General features: G+C 44.3%; 1 pseudogene; it reads right to left on the bottom strand.

Annotated features, from left to right (window-relative positions):
- Nucleotides 1-14,488: 14,488 nt before the first annotated feature.
- LOC115318777 lies at nt 14,489-15,918 on the bottom strand (annotated as a pseudogene).
- Nucleotides 15,919-16,358: the final 440 nt, after the last annotated feature.

Here is a 16,358-nt window from a genome sequence, read left to right as displayed (position 1 = left end):
CTTCCCGTGGCTATTGCTGTGCAACTTATTTTTAGTCGCGCTCGCTCTCTACTCTCGAACGTTTTGAGGCGGGCGAATGCCGTGAATAACGTTTGATTTTAGAGAGCCCGTCCAGACTGTAGCTGCCGGTCGCTAACGCCGCATCGCCAGTGCTAACTCGAGCGTTCCGTACGTCACCTCTAATGCCCATCCCACCGTATGCACCAAAACACGTGTGCGTTGCTTACGCTCTAAGAAATACCCGCGCGTCTCCTTACCCGCAAAACACTCAAAAAGCCAATCTCTGCAATCTACAAAATCAGTTCCGCGAATGATGTGGCGGAACATCCGTTTAAACTAAAAATTAAGTTTGTGCTGTGTGATTACACAATGCAAGCATGTCGCTTTGCATTGCGTAATGCCACACAGCAGACTTTATTTTTAGGTCTAAACGGATGTTCCGCCTAATCATTCGCTGAGCTGATTTCGTAGGTCGCAGAGATTGGCTCTTCGAGGGTTTTTCGGGGAAGTAGACGCGCAGGCATTTCTTACTATGTATAAATGAGAAAACGTTGGTGCAAATTTCCGCAGAGCGGGTATACAGCCAGTCACTGCTGTCGCTAGAAGGAGATTAGGAACCAACCATAGTTCGTTTAATCTCAATTAGGTCCAGACGCAGACGACGCACGAGCTAATGGGACATATCAATCAGCGACCATAGCGCATGTCACTAGGCCTTCCCTGTACATGACTGGTCCAGTGATAAAAAAACACGTATAGAAACATGACGAACACCATGATGGTGTGCTTTTCACGCTGTCTGGTTATTCCCATGAGCTCGCAGCGTCGGCTGCGTCTAGACTTAAGGTGAAAATAAGAATAGTTTCGGAACATTTTATCCCTTAAAATATGAATATATCAAACACTTTTTAAAAATCCCGTGCGTCTACTTTCCCGCACAACACTTTGATTGGCTCTCCGAGTGTTGTGCGGGAGAGTAGACGCGCGGGCTTTTTCGGAGTGAACGTCATGCTCAGCCCCAAGAGGATGGAAACGTTTTCGCGTAATGACATTATTTCTGTGTCGTCTGTCGAAAGGCTCCTTCCAAATACCTACCATGATTGCCTACTTCTGTGCTTCACTGGAAGTAGTGTCTCGTGGTCCTTACAAAAAAAGCAGAAAAAAATGCTAAAAAGAAAGAAAAAAAAAAAAAACGAGGACAGATGGACGATGAGAGCGTCGAGCAGCTATGGTGGCGGCATCCAAGTACCTGAGCGGCCGGAATGGTTGACTACGTGAAAGGGAGGCCGCTCAACTCGTGCTGTATCAAAGATTTTGAATTAATATATATATATATATATATATATATATATATATATATATATATATATATATATATCACGAATAAAAAACCTATGGTAGTAAAGCAGCGAAAAAGTGGGAAAAAATCCGTAAAATTAAGAAATAATGCCAGCGTGTACCGACTGTTCTTGATCATTCGATAAAAATGCTGGTTTCTTCATGTACGGTCTCTAGATTGAAAAGTTCCAATCCAGATATTTTTTTTTTTTAAACATTTTTTGTCTTGTTTGAACTATTAATTTTCCCTGACTACTGAAGTAAATCGAGCTAGGATTGTGCCGATGCTACATGGCGTCTCATAATTCACCTGGTTTGACTTTTAAAGCTTTAGAATTCAAAGCTTGCACCGACGTTACATCAAGTGCCATTGTGATGGCCTTGTTGCTGAGAGCTTACTTCTGTAGCATACGCTTAGCATTATCGAATTTGTTTTTCTCGACAACAGCAAGTAGCAATGACCGCCAGTATCATGCGATAACGTTACTTGCAAGCCATGTAAGGTTTTCGGACATATATTCGCGGTGAGAAGCTTGCTAAAGGCACTTCTGTTTTCCTCAATATGGGTAGTGCACTTGCTACCCACGCAGTTTTAAAATTGGGTTGTGTGTATCTTTATACAGCCTAGAACTTGGTCTGCAACGACGGGCGACGAGTCTCGCAGCTGTAGATGAGCAGTGTATACCCAGTGCAGTACAACCGCTAGCCTGCGGTGTTTAATGTGCATCACGCAGTAGTGATACACGACCGCACGCCGGTACGTTTTACTTTTCATTGTGCATAAAAGCTTGACATTGCGCGCGCTTGCACTAGCAGATGAAGTTGAAGTATCCTCACTCTGGGATGTGAAAAAAAAAAAAAAAAAAAAACTCCAGCAAGAGGCGATATGCAAACTTCTCGCCGCAAATAACATGCTTGCCTAAGATCAGGCAGACGCGGTTTTAAGGGGGCCATGAAATGAATTTTGGGCTGGGATAAGTAATTTTAGATTAGAATCTTACTAATCGCATGTGGTTTATTGAGTCAAAGAAAAGAGGGTAGAAAGTCAAAGGCCTGCTTTTCGGTACGAAAACTAGAAAATATAGCGGACTATTTCGTACCTCGTTCAAAAGCTTTCCGCATTTCGACTGCGATACATCCACGGTACCCAAAGCACGTCAGCCGAGCCCAGCTCACGCATTGGACACGAGCACGTCGTAACTCGGACGTATGTGCTCGTCAACAATCAATTTGTCAACAAATATTTGAATTCGCGTTCGTGGCGAATGAGTGCCGAAGGGGCACTTATCGCTCACAAATGACACGTTCCGTGGTATGCTTAAAGAAGACCGAGGAATCAAATAGTGGAAGCTTGGAGTCATCGTACTGGTGCCCAAGCACATCACGACCGTGTGATTTCTCGTTTCGGTTTTGAGTTGAGGAGGAAAGCTAAGGAAGAAGTTGAAAAATCCTTTCATGGCCCCTTTAAGGCCCCTAGACACATTTGCGTTGAAACGTGCCTGTTGGTGAGGCCTTCGAGGGCTCTGTCCGGCATGTCAAGTCGTGATATCGCGTCTGCTGCTCCGTTGAGTATTTCCAGATAGGTGTACAAGTTCGAACTCGTATTCCGCTAAGTCGAGTGTCCACATGGCGAATCTGCGGTTGATTGCTCCCTGTTTCACGAGGTACTTAAGGCCGCTCATGTTGTCCATGACAACCATGTCTCAAGGTCGGCCCAGTCGGTGACGGCACAGTGAAGAGCCATACATTCGAGAGTGTTTGAATGGATGAACTTCGAGTAATGCTCATTGAGACTGCGGCTTGCATACTTGATTGCTCGTTCTCCCCCTTTTTGAACTTGAGCGAGTACGGATCCCAAACCAGTTTGACTGGAGTCGATATACATTTACAATTGAAAAACGAGCGTGTTGGTTAATAGATACAAAACTTGAAAGTATAAAACAGAGAGGACGAGGACAGGTCCAGGACATCTTTGAAAGATGTCCTGCTCCCGTCCTCGTCCTCTCTGTTTTATACTTTCAAGTTTTGTATCGATATACATTATTGTTGTACATGCGTTCCTGAAGTTTGCTATTATTGGAGGACTTGTCGAAGTTCTCTTCAAGTTAGTGACGATCTTATCGTGAATTTCAGCCTAGATGAAATCAATGTCACAATCCAGCAAGGCACCTTAGAGGGTACGTGATGGCAGAGAAGTTACAAATCAACCTTCGGAAGTAAGCTGCAAACTGGAGAGACGCGAATAGCTTTTCTTGCTTTGCGAAGGTTCAAATTTATCGATCCATGCAACTCCTGAGGGATCTGGAACTTTCCCTTCTTTCGTGAGGACGTAGCTTGGCGCCACGTTAGGATAAGGAAAAAAAAAAAGATTTAATCAGAAAGCGTTACAAATCGTTCTGTATCGTCCATGCTCGTGCATATTTGTCTTCCTTGTCCTTTTTCTTTTCCCCAGCTTGTGCTCCAGACACGACCAGTTCTCTTTCTTTTCTATTTCTTAATCACACTGCTAACGCCGCCATACCTTTGGCCTACGGGAGCAGGCCACAAGACTTGTTGTCTCTTGCTGTGCACGCGCTGAGAAGCAGCGAGGTTGTCGCACACGCAGAAATGCTGGAGTTCCGTCGATGTATCATGACAGCGACGGCTTAGCTGAACCGGCTGATGAGATTTGTCTACTCTGCTTCGTGCTGAAGGCGCACTCCAAGGATTTTTTGACACCATCAAGTATGCAGTGCGCAAAACCTTATAAGATGGTTCAGATGACAAAATAAGTTGCATACTAAGCATTCATAAACAATGAGTCTGCGAAATGACCTACTTATTTATTAATACCCTCATGGCCCGATGGCATAATAGAGGGGGGATGATATACACACCTAATTGCACACAAGTATGAACAGTAATTAGGCATTTCAGCAAAAAATCCAAACAGAACATTGTTAATGGGAACAAAACTTTGTTAACCAAAGCCAAAAATAGATTCGCTAAGTGCAGCTTTGAATAGGGCGCTATCGGCTATGCTGGCAATAGGTGCGGGAAGGCGATTCCAGTGCAGGAATGTCATGGGTAGGAAAGACTGAGAAAAGTATGAGGTGCGACAGTGGGGGATGCCAACTTTATTTTGATGATCAACACGCGATGAGACGTAAGATGGTTGGGTTATTATATGCTGATGGAGGCCATGATTATGGTGTAAGATATTATTAAATAAGCACGGGCAATATATTGTTCTGCGGAGTGAGAGGTCAGACAAGTTTAGGGTGGTTTTCACTGCTGCTACACTGGATGTGCGATAATAGTTAAGCAGTTTGAATTGAACAGAACGGTTTTGAGCAGCTTATATTGGTGATACAAGCGTTGAGCCGGGGTCCCCGAGAGCGGGTGAATACTCAAGGTTTCTTTGGACCGATGCTTTGTACGTAAGTATTTTAAGGACAGTGGGGCTAGTGAGAAGTTCCTTTTCAGGAAGCCTAACATTCGGTTAGCATTTTTATTTATATATTCAATATTAATGTTCCACGGGAGTTTGTTAGTGATATCCACACCAATATATTTATATAAAGAAACAGATTCCAGTTCGATCATTTTATATGGTACGAGGGACAGGTGCTATTTTGATGTGATACTCGCACTGATTTGCTCTTACTAATATTTAATTCCATTTGTCATTGATCAAACCAACGGGAAAGACTTTCAAGCTCAGATTGGAGTGAAAGAACATCAGAATCGTTAGTTACTTCCGAATCGATGACACAGTCGACCAATAAGATACCAACTGAGGATAAGATACACGAAGGGAGGTCATTAATAAATATTAAAAACAGGAGAGGACCGAGTACTGAACCTTGGGGGTCACCAGAAGTCACAAGAGAGGGGTGAGAACTAGTGCCATTAACGTTAACAAATTGAGAACGTTTAGTTAAAACCGAGTTGATCCAAGTCAAAACTCGAAATGTTTAGAGTATTGAGTTGGTACAATAGGAGCCTGTGTGAAACCTTATCAAAAGCTTTAGAAAAACCCCAAAAAGTGGCAATCAACCGAAAATGAACGATCAAGGGATTGCCGACTGGTGGAATTTTTTCAGAACACATAGTGAGTTAATTTCTACATCCTCTGCCGGTGCAAGTGCGTGCAGTTTCAAGCTTCTATGCACAACGAAAATTAAAGCATAACCACGAGGGTAGCACGTGTACCAGCCAGAGTGAGGAAGACAGAAGCACTCTTAGCGATCTTCTCACCGCGAATAAAAACGAGTATTACGAATCGAGAGAACTGAGTTTTCCAATTTCAAAAAGCAAAAAGCCTAATTCTCAAGAGGCTAGTTTGTGCGTGATTTTTCAAATGCGACACTGAAGAACTCAACTTCCTCCGGGCTTTTTTTTTTTTTTTTTTTCACGCGAGTGACGTCGCAACGGCTAGAATGCAAGTAGAGTTCCACCATGTAAATCAGATATGTGCTAAAGACCAGCCAGAAATTGCGAGAAAATGGATTAAATTTAGAACTCGAGAAAATAGCTTCACGCCATTTTTGAAAACCAACCAGACGTGAATGTTTATCCTGATGCAATCGCAAAAGTGCTTTTACCAAAACCACAGTTGGGACGCACAGGCAATAAATAAATACCGTTGTTTTCCTATTGTTCTGTTTTCTCTACAAAAAATAGAGTAGAATGAGGTGCTTGTGTCCCAATGTCTGTCCGACTTTTGGACGCTTTATCGCACAAGTGTGTCTTTAAACCAGAAAGCAGACTTTCTATTTGCGCCAAAACGCTTCGGTGGCACCCTCTTCTCGTTCCTATCCGTCACGTCATGACCAGGATTTGGCTCACCGTAATGTCACGACTTATGATCCCGGAAACTTATCATCACTTGCGAAAATAAAAAAAAATAAATAAATGATATGTTTGATGGCACATACGGAAAAACAAATGGTACAAGCTTGGAGTCATCGCTTTTTTTACCTACACCGTCGAACTTGAGAGCCTGACATTGCGCATAGACGTGTCCCACTAAAGACCATATATAAAAAAGCCCGAAACCACGAAGACGGGAGAGAAGACGAGCGCTCGTTCTATGTACTTCTCTCACGTCTCCTATGTTTTGCGCGCTGTTTCATATTTTGCTTACACATGAACCAACTTGCCCATATCAAAACTCTCATCCACTAAAGGTGCAATACTTAGCGTTTGGCTCATCGTCAAACCCCGACCAAGCGACGGTTTTGGACTCGTACCTCACCAATAGTACGGCGCTTGGAACGCGCCTCCAGCTGGTCTGAGTGTGACGCTGTCACCAGCCGCGATCCTATACCGCCCATGCACCGAAAGTAGCCACGAAGTGGCAACAAATGACACCACAGAGTCCGGAGTGTCATGCTATCGGATGTCGCGACGCTGATGGTTGTTCGTAGAAGTTTCGGCAAAAAGGATGGGCAATCGAGAGTGTCGTCTGTCGCCACAGCGTCCTTATTGTTCCGGGCTGGCGAAGCTCCGTGGACTCTAAAGCTGGAGAGCAACCTGCACTCTAAAAAAAAGTCTGTGCGTCTACTTTCCCGCACAACACTCGGAAAGCCAATCAGCACAACTTACGGAGGCAGCTCAGCGAATGACGATGCCGAAACATCTGTTTAGATAAAAAAATAGTCTGAGTTGTGACATTAAGCAATGCAAAACGTCACGCTTGCATTGCTTAATGTCACAACTCAGACTGCGTTTTTTGGTCTAAAAATATGCTTCGGCATCGTCATTCGATGAGCTGCCTCCTTAAGTTGCGGTGATTGGCTCTCCAAGTTTTGTGCGTGAAAGTAGACGCACACACTTTTTTTAGAGTGTGCAGCAGAACAGGCGTCTGCCATGGCCACCACCACTGTTGTGACGCCGCCAGGATCGCGGCTGATGACAGCGTGACATTTTTTTGACGTCATCGGGCGGATATTGAGAGACCATTTATTTGGACCCGATGAACACACCAGTCGCAGACGCCTTCCAGGCACAGTACCAATAGTAACGGATAGGATGAGTAGCACAGGGCGTCTCTTCCCGAAGTCCAGCACCCGCTTGTTGTCTTCTGTCGTACTTCGGCTGCACGTGCATGCTCAAGGTTCGCGAGACGGCGACGCATTATCGAAGGTAGGATGCTCCCGCAGGAGGCCAGGCAGCTGAAGAGCCCCCCTAATCCCGTCAGTGACTGTTAGAACCAAGATGTTTCAATGGCGCCTCTTAAGGCTGGCTCATACAGTCCCGTTTTTTTACTTTACGTTACGATACCATAGCTCACGTACAAGTCACCGGCATATCTGTGCATTAAGATAACCGTGGCTACCAGTTCAATGAGATAACCTGCAGCCTGGCAAGCGATATTCGAGACACGAATGTTTCGGTTTGTTGTAAACGTAATACCTGAGCACAAAGAAAGAAAGGTCAGGAGAGGAAAGATACCTGACTACCAACATTGTTTTAGTGTAAACTTCTTCCTTGCGGGTTTCTTCTTTTCTCGGAAGACTTAGTAGAGCAAGAGAAATAACAATATAAATACGCCTATTGAAGTAATAAAGATTACTACTGATAAATACACAGACAGAAAAATTATACAAACAAAAACAAAAATGTTTGTTTGTGATCTCACTCGCAACTTCTCGCTCCTCTTGCTGCTCTTCAAAGTTACTGATACTGCTCGGGGTGTGGTATTTTGTAGATACTGTTTTCTTTTTTGTGAACGATAATAGAGTGTCATGCCCAGAACAACAGCAACTGAACAGCACAAGCATGGGGCGGGTCAGTTCAGAAACAATAATTTTAGGTATTTATATATAATATTTTTCGTATAATGTTTGCCTACATGTAATTATCAGTAGCAACCTTTAATAATGGAATTGGATTATATATGTAGTAATTTTCTTGTGCAACCTGCAGCTCAGATTGGTCCCCGGGTTATGTTGGTCGCATGGCAAAGTAAACGCTAAACCAGTACTTCCCTTTGATAGTTGCCATTCAAAGCATGTAAAGGCAGGATTGGTTAGAAACATGATAAACAACGCGGTTCAAAAGTCATTAGAGTAGATTGTTGGGCTAGTTGGTTTTGGAATTTGGAATACATTTTAGCGCTCAAAAAACGGGGACAAAGAGGCGAGAAACAGACAGCACAGTGCGCTACTAACAACTGATTTTATTACGTGAAACGACACTTTTATACCATCCGAGTTTCTGATTTTGCTCCACCACTAGCCAACCTGGTGCCAGGCCGCGTTATTGAGCAACGCACGCTCCTTGTCCAGTAAATCAATTGAGGCCACGCTGACACATGCTGCACCACCCTTCTTAATCTCATCTGCCTTGACTATCTCCCTCACAGTTTTTTCCTTGTGCCGTGCCAGAATCTTGCTCTCGGAAAACAACGGCATACACTTGCAACTTTGACAATGATCAGACAGATGACCGTCCCGATAATTTCCTAATTTAAGTTTGTGCTCCCTCAGCCTGTCATTAACACACCTACCTGTCTGACCTATATACTTGTTTCCGCATGATAAGGGGATCTGATATACTACTCCCTCCGCACATTCAACGAAGGGATCCCTGTGTTTCACCGCGCAGCCAGAAGGGGCCTTACAAAAAGGATCTGTCATCCTACATAATCTAATAAGTTTGTTTGGTGCGGAAAACACTACTTTCACGTTTGATCTAATGGCCACCTTTTTCAAGTCATGCGCCGTTTTGTGAATGTACGGTATCACCGCGACCTTCTGTTTATCTCTGAGAACCATTGGGCGAGGGCGATCTTCACTACGCAATTTTTTTAATACGATCTCTGCAACTGAGACCACTACATTCTTCGGGAAGCCAGCTGCCAACAACCGCCTATACTGCGTGCCCAGGCCTTTTGACACCACATGGTGGCATGATTTTTTGAGGGCGTTCAATACGCACATATTGGCAATACTCCTTTTTATCAGTTTTGAATGTTGCCGTACAGTTCAGCTCATTCAAAACTGATAAAAAGGAATATTGCCAATATGTACGTATTGAACGCCCTCAATAAATCATGCCACCATGTGGTGTCAAAAGGCCTGGGCACGCAGTATAGGCGGTTGTTGGCAGCTGGCTTCCCGAAGAATGTAGTGGTCTCAGTTGCAGAGATCGTATTAAAAAGATTGCGTAGTGAAGATCGCCCTCGCCCAATGGTTCTCAGAGATAAACAGAAGGTCGCGGTGATACCGTACATTCACAAAACGGCGCATGGCTTGAAAAAGGTGGCCATTAGATCAAACGTGAAAGTAGTGTTTTCCGCACCAAACAAACTTAGTAGATTATGTAGGATGACAGATCCTTTTTGTAAGGCCCCTTCTGGCTGCGCGGTGAAACACAGGGATCCCTTTGTTGAATGTGCGGAGGGAGTAGTATATCAGATCCCCTTATCATGCGGAAACAAGTATATAGGTCAGACAGGTAAGTGTGTTAATGATAGGCTGAGGGAGCACAAACTTAAAGTAGGAAATTATCGGGACGGTCATCTGTCTGATCATTGTCAAAGTTGCAAGTGTATGCCGTTGTTTTCCGAGAGCAAGATTCTGGCACGGCACAAGGAAAAAACTGTGAGGGAGATAGTCGAGGCAGATGAGATTAAGAAGGGTGGTGCAGCATGTGTCAGCGTGGCCTCAATTGATTTACTGGACAAGGAGCGTGCGTTCCTCAATAACGCGGCCTGGCACCGGGTTGGCTAGTGGTGGAGCAAAATCAGAAACTCGGATGGTATAAAAGTGTCGTTTGACGTAATAAAATCAGTTGTTAGTAGCGCACTGTGCTGTCTGTTTCTCGCCTCTTTGTCCCTGTTTTTTGAGCGCTAAAATGTATTCCAAATTTCAAAAGTCATGTTGGCATTCCATTATGACGTCGATTCAAGTTGTGTTTTCCCGGCTTAATGTTTCAAAGTACCCTCAAGAATTTATTTCCAAGCAGTTGTCGTACATTGTTGCAAAAGAGGAACAAATTAGGAAAATGCCCGAGCATAAAAATTTTGTAGTCGTACCGTTCTTCCATGAGATTTCACACCTTTCTGGGCAGAAGCGAACTCCGTTCGCTTCAGCCCAGAAAGGTTGTTTAAAAAAAAAAACAAAAAAAAAAAAAAAACAGGGAAAAGTGTGTTACATGTGTTTCAGGTATAGTCTACAAGATCCCTTTTGATTGTGGTTTGTGCGATATAGGTCAATCGAAGCGTTGTCTTAATGATAGACTAGGCGAACATAAACGATGTGTCAAAAACAAGGATCCATATTCCGAAGTGTCCAAGCATATTCAGGAATGTAGGAATTGCGTGCCATTATGGGACTCGACAACCACAATTTTAACAGAAAGAAACGACCACAAGCGCCTGCTGAAAGAGTCAATCGCGATAACGAAGCATGGGAATGCAGAGAACACGCCCTCTTTCTCTTTAGATAAGGAATGGAAGCGATTTCTATATCTCTACTGGTATTGTTAACATAATTTGTTTTTGTGGTTTTCTTTGTGTAGTCCTATAGCTGACTCCCTCAATGAAATGTCCAGTGGAATCTGTAATTTCCCCTCGTTTTTTTTTTTTTTTTTGTGAGTGATGTGTCATCCTTGCTTCCGCCAGTTGTTTTGTTGGTTTGACACCATTGTTAGATGTCCGGTGTCGTATCTTCTGTTGAGAGAGGTGACGTGAAGAAGGTTTCCCTTTCCTTCCTTCTTTCTTCAACCCTATATAAAGGGTCCTGTCCTCTATAAAGGTTTAGTTGTGTTTGAGACATTCTCCTTCTCTTCCCAGTCGTCGTCTGTCAATACCTCAGTCTCGGGTTTTTCACTAAATTGTTTGATATGCACCAGCTCAATTGCGCCCTTACGTTCGACTCAACCAATTTAAGCCGTTTTAGCGTCGCTAGAGTAAAAAGGTATGTCTTGGTGACCGCGGACTTGGCGCATGTGAGGTTTTCGTCACGTCCATATTGATCATTAGAATTAACGAACGTGCGCTCCAAACCAGCGCAAACTGCGTAGTTGCGATAATTGCTACTGATCTGCTATTGACGATATTGTCACCGAGACGTCGCGATTGAACGCTTCTACTACACGCTGTAAATGTCGTTTCCAATATTGTGACGTCGCGGTCTGCTGATTGGTCGACGCTGTGTCGCACTTTTATTTTACGCTCTAACGGCGAGGGGGGGGGGGGGGGGGGGGAACTTCAGCTCTGGCGGCGGCCTTTGATCCACCCATTGGCAAAACTCTCCCAATACACCGCTCTGGGTGGCCCCTTTCTTGCACTGTGTATTTTCAGAAGCGTATCTAAGTACCCCTTCCCCTCTGTCATTCTTTTGTACTGATACTGGTTTAACTCTAAAGAGCGAGGATTAAGTGAAACTCCGCTCTGATGGAGCGTACCGCCCAATTACTGCAACGAATGCCGACTATAAAATGTTAATGAAGGTGTTGGCATTAAGGAGACAGGGCGTGATCAACCTTATTGTCGGTTCGTTCCAGACGCACTCTAAGAAATGCCCGCGTGTCTACTTACTACAAAGAGCTAATCTCTGTGATTTGAGAAATCAGCTCAGCGAATGATGAGGCGGAACATCCGTTTAGACGTAAAAATGAAGTCTGCGCTGTGGCATTACGCAATGCAAAGCGTCATGTTTGCATTGCGCAATGCCACAGTGCAGACTTAATTCTAGGTCTAAACAGATGTTCCCCTTCATCATTCGCTGAGATGATTTCGTAGATCGCAGAGATTGGCTCTTCGAATGTTATGCGGGTAAGTAGACGCGCAGGCATTTCTTAGAGTGCGTGTGGCATTAAAGGGAGAACAGTTGTTACTAACGTACATGTAGCGCGGGAAGCATTTTGTGGTGTTGCGATGCTTTCCAGCGAAGGGTTCCGATACTACAGCTCTACCTAGAGAAAACATTTGACCATGTATCTCACGAAATATTTGTTTTATATTTTACAACATGATTCAGTCTTGTGCGATGGGTTACGCATGTCTTACTGTAATTGCTCCACCAGTCTTGTTTGAACAAGTGTGTTAGCAAGAACTTCTGTGCGGCAAGGATGCCCGCTTTCGCCGCAACTTTTTTGTATTTTTTTGAGCCCGGTTGTTGAAGTGTAGTCCGAAGCAGTCACACACGCGGCGTGGCTTTGGGATGTTCGAGACGAACCAATTTTTTTCCGCGTGTGAAAGCTGGAGTTCTGGGTCTGTTACATTTGTTTATAATGCAGTTGATAAAATAGGTTTCTGTTTCTAAGAGACCAGAAAGACCCAGGTCCATGTGCGGCCATCCAGGTGCGTCTGGAAACACCGCTACTTGACTATGATATCTAGGGATGGACACTTCACTTTCGATATACGTTTTTGTTTTTAAGAGGTTGTTGCAGCCGATCATTTGTTGGTAGCGCATTTTTACCTTAAGTACTTACCAAGTACGTCGCGCAAGCGCTTGACCAAAGACTTGATTGGCTTTCTTTTTCCCATCCCGCTGTACCGTTCGTTGTACAGTGCGGGACAAGGGCAAGGCGTTCTAAAGCGGGTCAAGCGAATGACAATCTCCACTTATATAAACATTTTATTTATTTTTTTTTAATTTACATAGTGAAATTCCACCAGTGAAGATATTGTTAGAAGGAAAAGGTAGGGAGCCTTCATGTGCGCTTTGCTAGGGTGATGCCACCCTTTGTAATACCACTCGCCGACAAACCAGCAGCCATTTTGTTCCTCGGAGATAATCCGTGGGGCTTATAACCCTCCCGGAAACAAGCACCTTATCTCAGAAGTTCGGAGCAGCGTTGTGGAACCCACGGAGGGAGGATTAGCATTTTCCCCCTCGGATGGGATTACCGATGGACACAAAGGCCACTTTCCGGCGCACGGGGAAACAATGAGAGAAACAAAATGGCGGTAGAAGAGGGTGTGGGAAAGGGAAACAGGCAGTTGGCATCACTCTATGAGAAGCGCACATGAAGGCACTCTAGGAAAAGGTAAGGTATCCGCGTGGCATGGTCAATACGCTGCCGACTATGCAAAATGCCAGAGTCAATTAAACATGTGTTCAATTGACACACACACAGGTGGCCTCTAAACCGTGGCGATGCACCCAGACATAAAGAGACCACAAAGAGAACACCTTTTTTTGGAAAACACACCCAAGTGATCTCGAAATCGCGATTACAAGCACATAAAAAAAAGAATTATAGATGTATACACACATATACATTGTCTCTCCCCCCTTCCCTCGTGAACCGAATGCGTTCGTTCAGTCTGACAAACTTTTTGGAGTTGCGTCCAAGTTGCATTGATGCTTGGCTTATGCAGTTTCCAATAGAACTTATTGTTTCTTTAACGACCCTCTTAATGTCATTTCGCTCTTTATGCAGAACTTCTGTCTCTGACCAATGCGCATTACAATTATTGCATTCCTCTATGTGCTTTGCTATTTCGGAGTTCGGCGCGTGCGTGCGTACATTTCTCTTGTGTTCTAGTAACTTGTCATTAAGGCATCTTGAAGTTTGTCCCACGTACCTAAATCCACATGACAACGGAATCTCATATACTACACTCTAATTGCAAGGAACTGAAGGTTCCCGACGGGGCCTTCTGACAGCCCTTGTGGTCTGACAGAAAGGGCGTCAACCTGCTCATTTTGAAATCTGAAGAGAACACTACGTCCACGCCGAACTTTTTCGCGAGAGCCTTTAGGTTGTGGGAAATCCCGTGGAAATACGGGATTACTGCTATCTTCTTTCTTGCTTCCTTTTCCCGTGGTTCGTTGTTAAATTTCAGTTCTAATTGTCTTTTAATGAATTCTTCTTCATATCCTGCAGATTCTAGCCTCCTCCACTGTTCTTTCACAGCACTACTCATAAAATGAGCGCATGATTTACCTAACGCGTTTGTTACTGAGGACATAACTACCCCTGCTTTAACCGACTTGGCGTGACAACTCTTTCTGCTTAACACAGGTTTTCCGGCTTTTTTCCCGTATTCCCAACAAAGACCTTGCTCGACATGTACGCGTAAATCTAGAAACTGCAGGATCCCATTTTCAGGTTTTTCAGTTGTAAACCTATGCTCCAGAGCTGCTGCTTTTATAATCGATTCCAAACCCTGAGCATCATTCTCTCAAAAAGCGCAAATAAAAATATCATCCCCGTACCTTTTAACAATGCAACCATTCAAGTTATTTTCTTTAAATGTTTTATTTACGCAACTATCAAAGGTGTTAAGATAGATTTCTGCTAACATCGGAGCCACCGAAGATCCAACGCATACACCATCTCTTTGAACATATTTCTGGCCATTATATTCAACAACTGTTGCTTGAAGGTACAAATCAAGAAGTGAAAGGAAACTGTCGACGGCGATGCCCGCCCTGGACTGAAAGTTTACCAGGTTTAACTCTAGCACTTGCCGAACTCTTTGCATCAAGCGCACTTTCTCAAGCGAATAGTATAGATCCTTAATGTCCATTGACATTACAGTGCATTGTCTTCCATGAAAGGCCTCTAGAACATCAATTAGTGCCTCTGAATTTCTGAGTGAAAGACTCCCCTCCAGTTGAATTACATTCAACCCTCTTTGCGAAAATTTCGAGACGCTACACTGCCACGTTCCGAGTTCGTTGATTACTGTGCGAAAAGGTATATCCGGTTTGTGATCTTTCAAAAAAAAGTTTAGACTTAACGAAGACCTTGTTTGGTTAACTACTTGTTTTGCCAGATCATCCATCTCAACTTCCTTGAGGATTTCAACAATATTCTTCTTAATTTTCTTAATGTTCCCTTTCCATTCAATGAAGAGTGCGCTGAGGGCTTCGTCTGCCTTTCTTCCGAACACTGTCTCGGGAAGTACACCGAACATACCACTTTTGTCAGTCTGCAGCAGACGCAGCGATCCCCTTTCTAGTTCCTTCACGGCAGCGCTTATGACACGAAAATCTCTCTTTTCAGTTCGAAAGCTATCATTCATCAGTTTGTCCATTCTATCAACAGCACAATCCACGAACGTGGCTCTTTCATCATGACCCGTAACTTTCGAAATAGTCTGAATTGCGGAAAACACATCTTACCTTGAAGGTCCCACGTTCATGCAGAATTTTGGGCCATTCCCCAGTGTTTGTTCCGTCTTTCTAGAAATGGACACCTTGCATGGATTCACCACGTGCGGTATAGTCAGATTGGACTGATTGTTGAGGTCTGGTAGTCTTTCACATGCTGTCACCTGATTGTTCCTTTGGATGCTCCTTAACACTGTTCTTCGCTTTACGCTCCAAAGTCTGTCAAAAAGTACCTTCTTTCCTGCGATCCAGCGTTGGAAGTCCTGATGGTGCTTGTATTGCTGGCCCCAAAGGATGGTCTAGATGCGCTCACAGGCCCGCCGTAGTTCTTCAATTCTTTTGGTCGCCCTTGTCTGTATGCCTTGCTAATCTTCTTTTTGGCGCTCCATGGGAATCTTGAGGATGATAGATGTTTGAAGAGGCTCGGATCCACATACCGCTTTCTCAAACTGATGCCCAGGAAAACGACCTCCGCTTCCAATTCAGCCAGACGTCGTCCCAGGTAGAGTGCCTTCATGTGCGCTTCGCATAGAGTGATGCCAACTACCTGTTTCCCTTTCCCACACCCTCTTCCACCGCCATTTTGTTTCTCTCATTGTTTCCCCGTGCGCGGGAAAGTAGCCTTTGTGTCCATCGGTAATCCCATCCGAGGGGGAAAATGCTAATCCTCCCTCCGTGGGTTCCACAACGCTGCTCCGAACTTCTGAGATAAGGTGCTTGTTTCCGGGAGGGTTATAAGCCCCACGGATTATCGCCGAGAAACAAAATGGCTGCTGGTTTGTCGGCGAGTGGTATTACAAAAGATGGCATCACCCGAGCAAAGCGCACATGAAGGCTCCCTAGTCCCAGGTTGTCGATTACCGTGAATGCTTGAAGGAGCAGCGAGGTTGGTTGGGGTACCGCCGCGGGGCCATGGTTGAAGGGAAATAAGCCTGCTTCCGGAACTATTAGTGAAAA

The sequence above is a fragment of the Ixodes scapularis genome, unplaced genomic scaffold (assembly GCF_016920785.2).
Source record: "Ixodes scapularis isolate PalLabHiFi unplaced genomic scaffold, ASM1692078v2 PGA_scaffold9__187_contigs__length_104089568, whole genome shotgun sequence".
NCBI classification, from domain to species: domain Eukaryota; kingdom Metazoa; phylum Arthropoda; class Arachnida; order Ixodida; family Ixodidae; genus Ixodes; species Ixodes scapularis.
The sequence above is the reverse complement of the archived record's forward strand: the minus strand, read 5'-3'. Positions and strand labels throughout refer to the sequence as shown.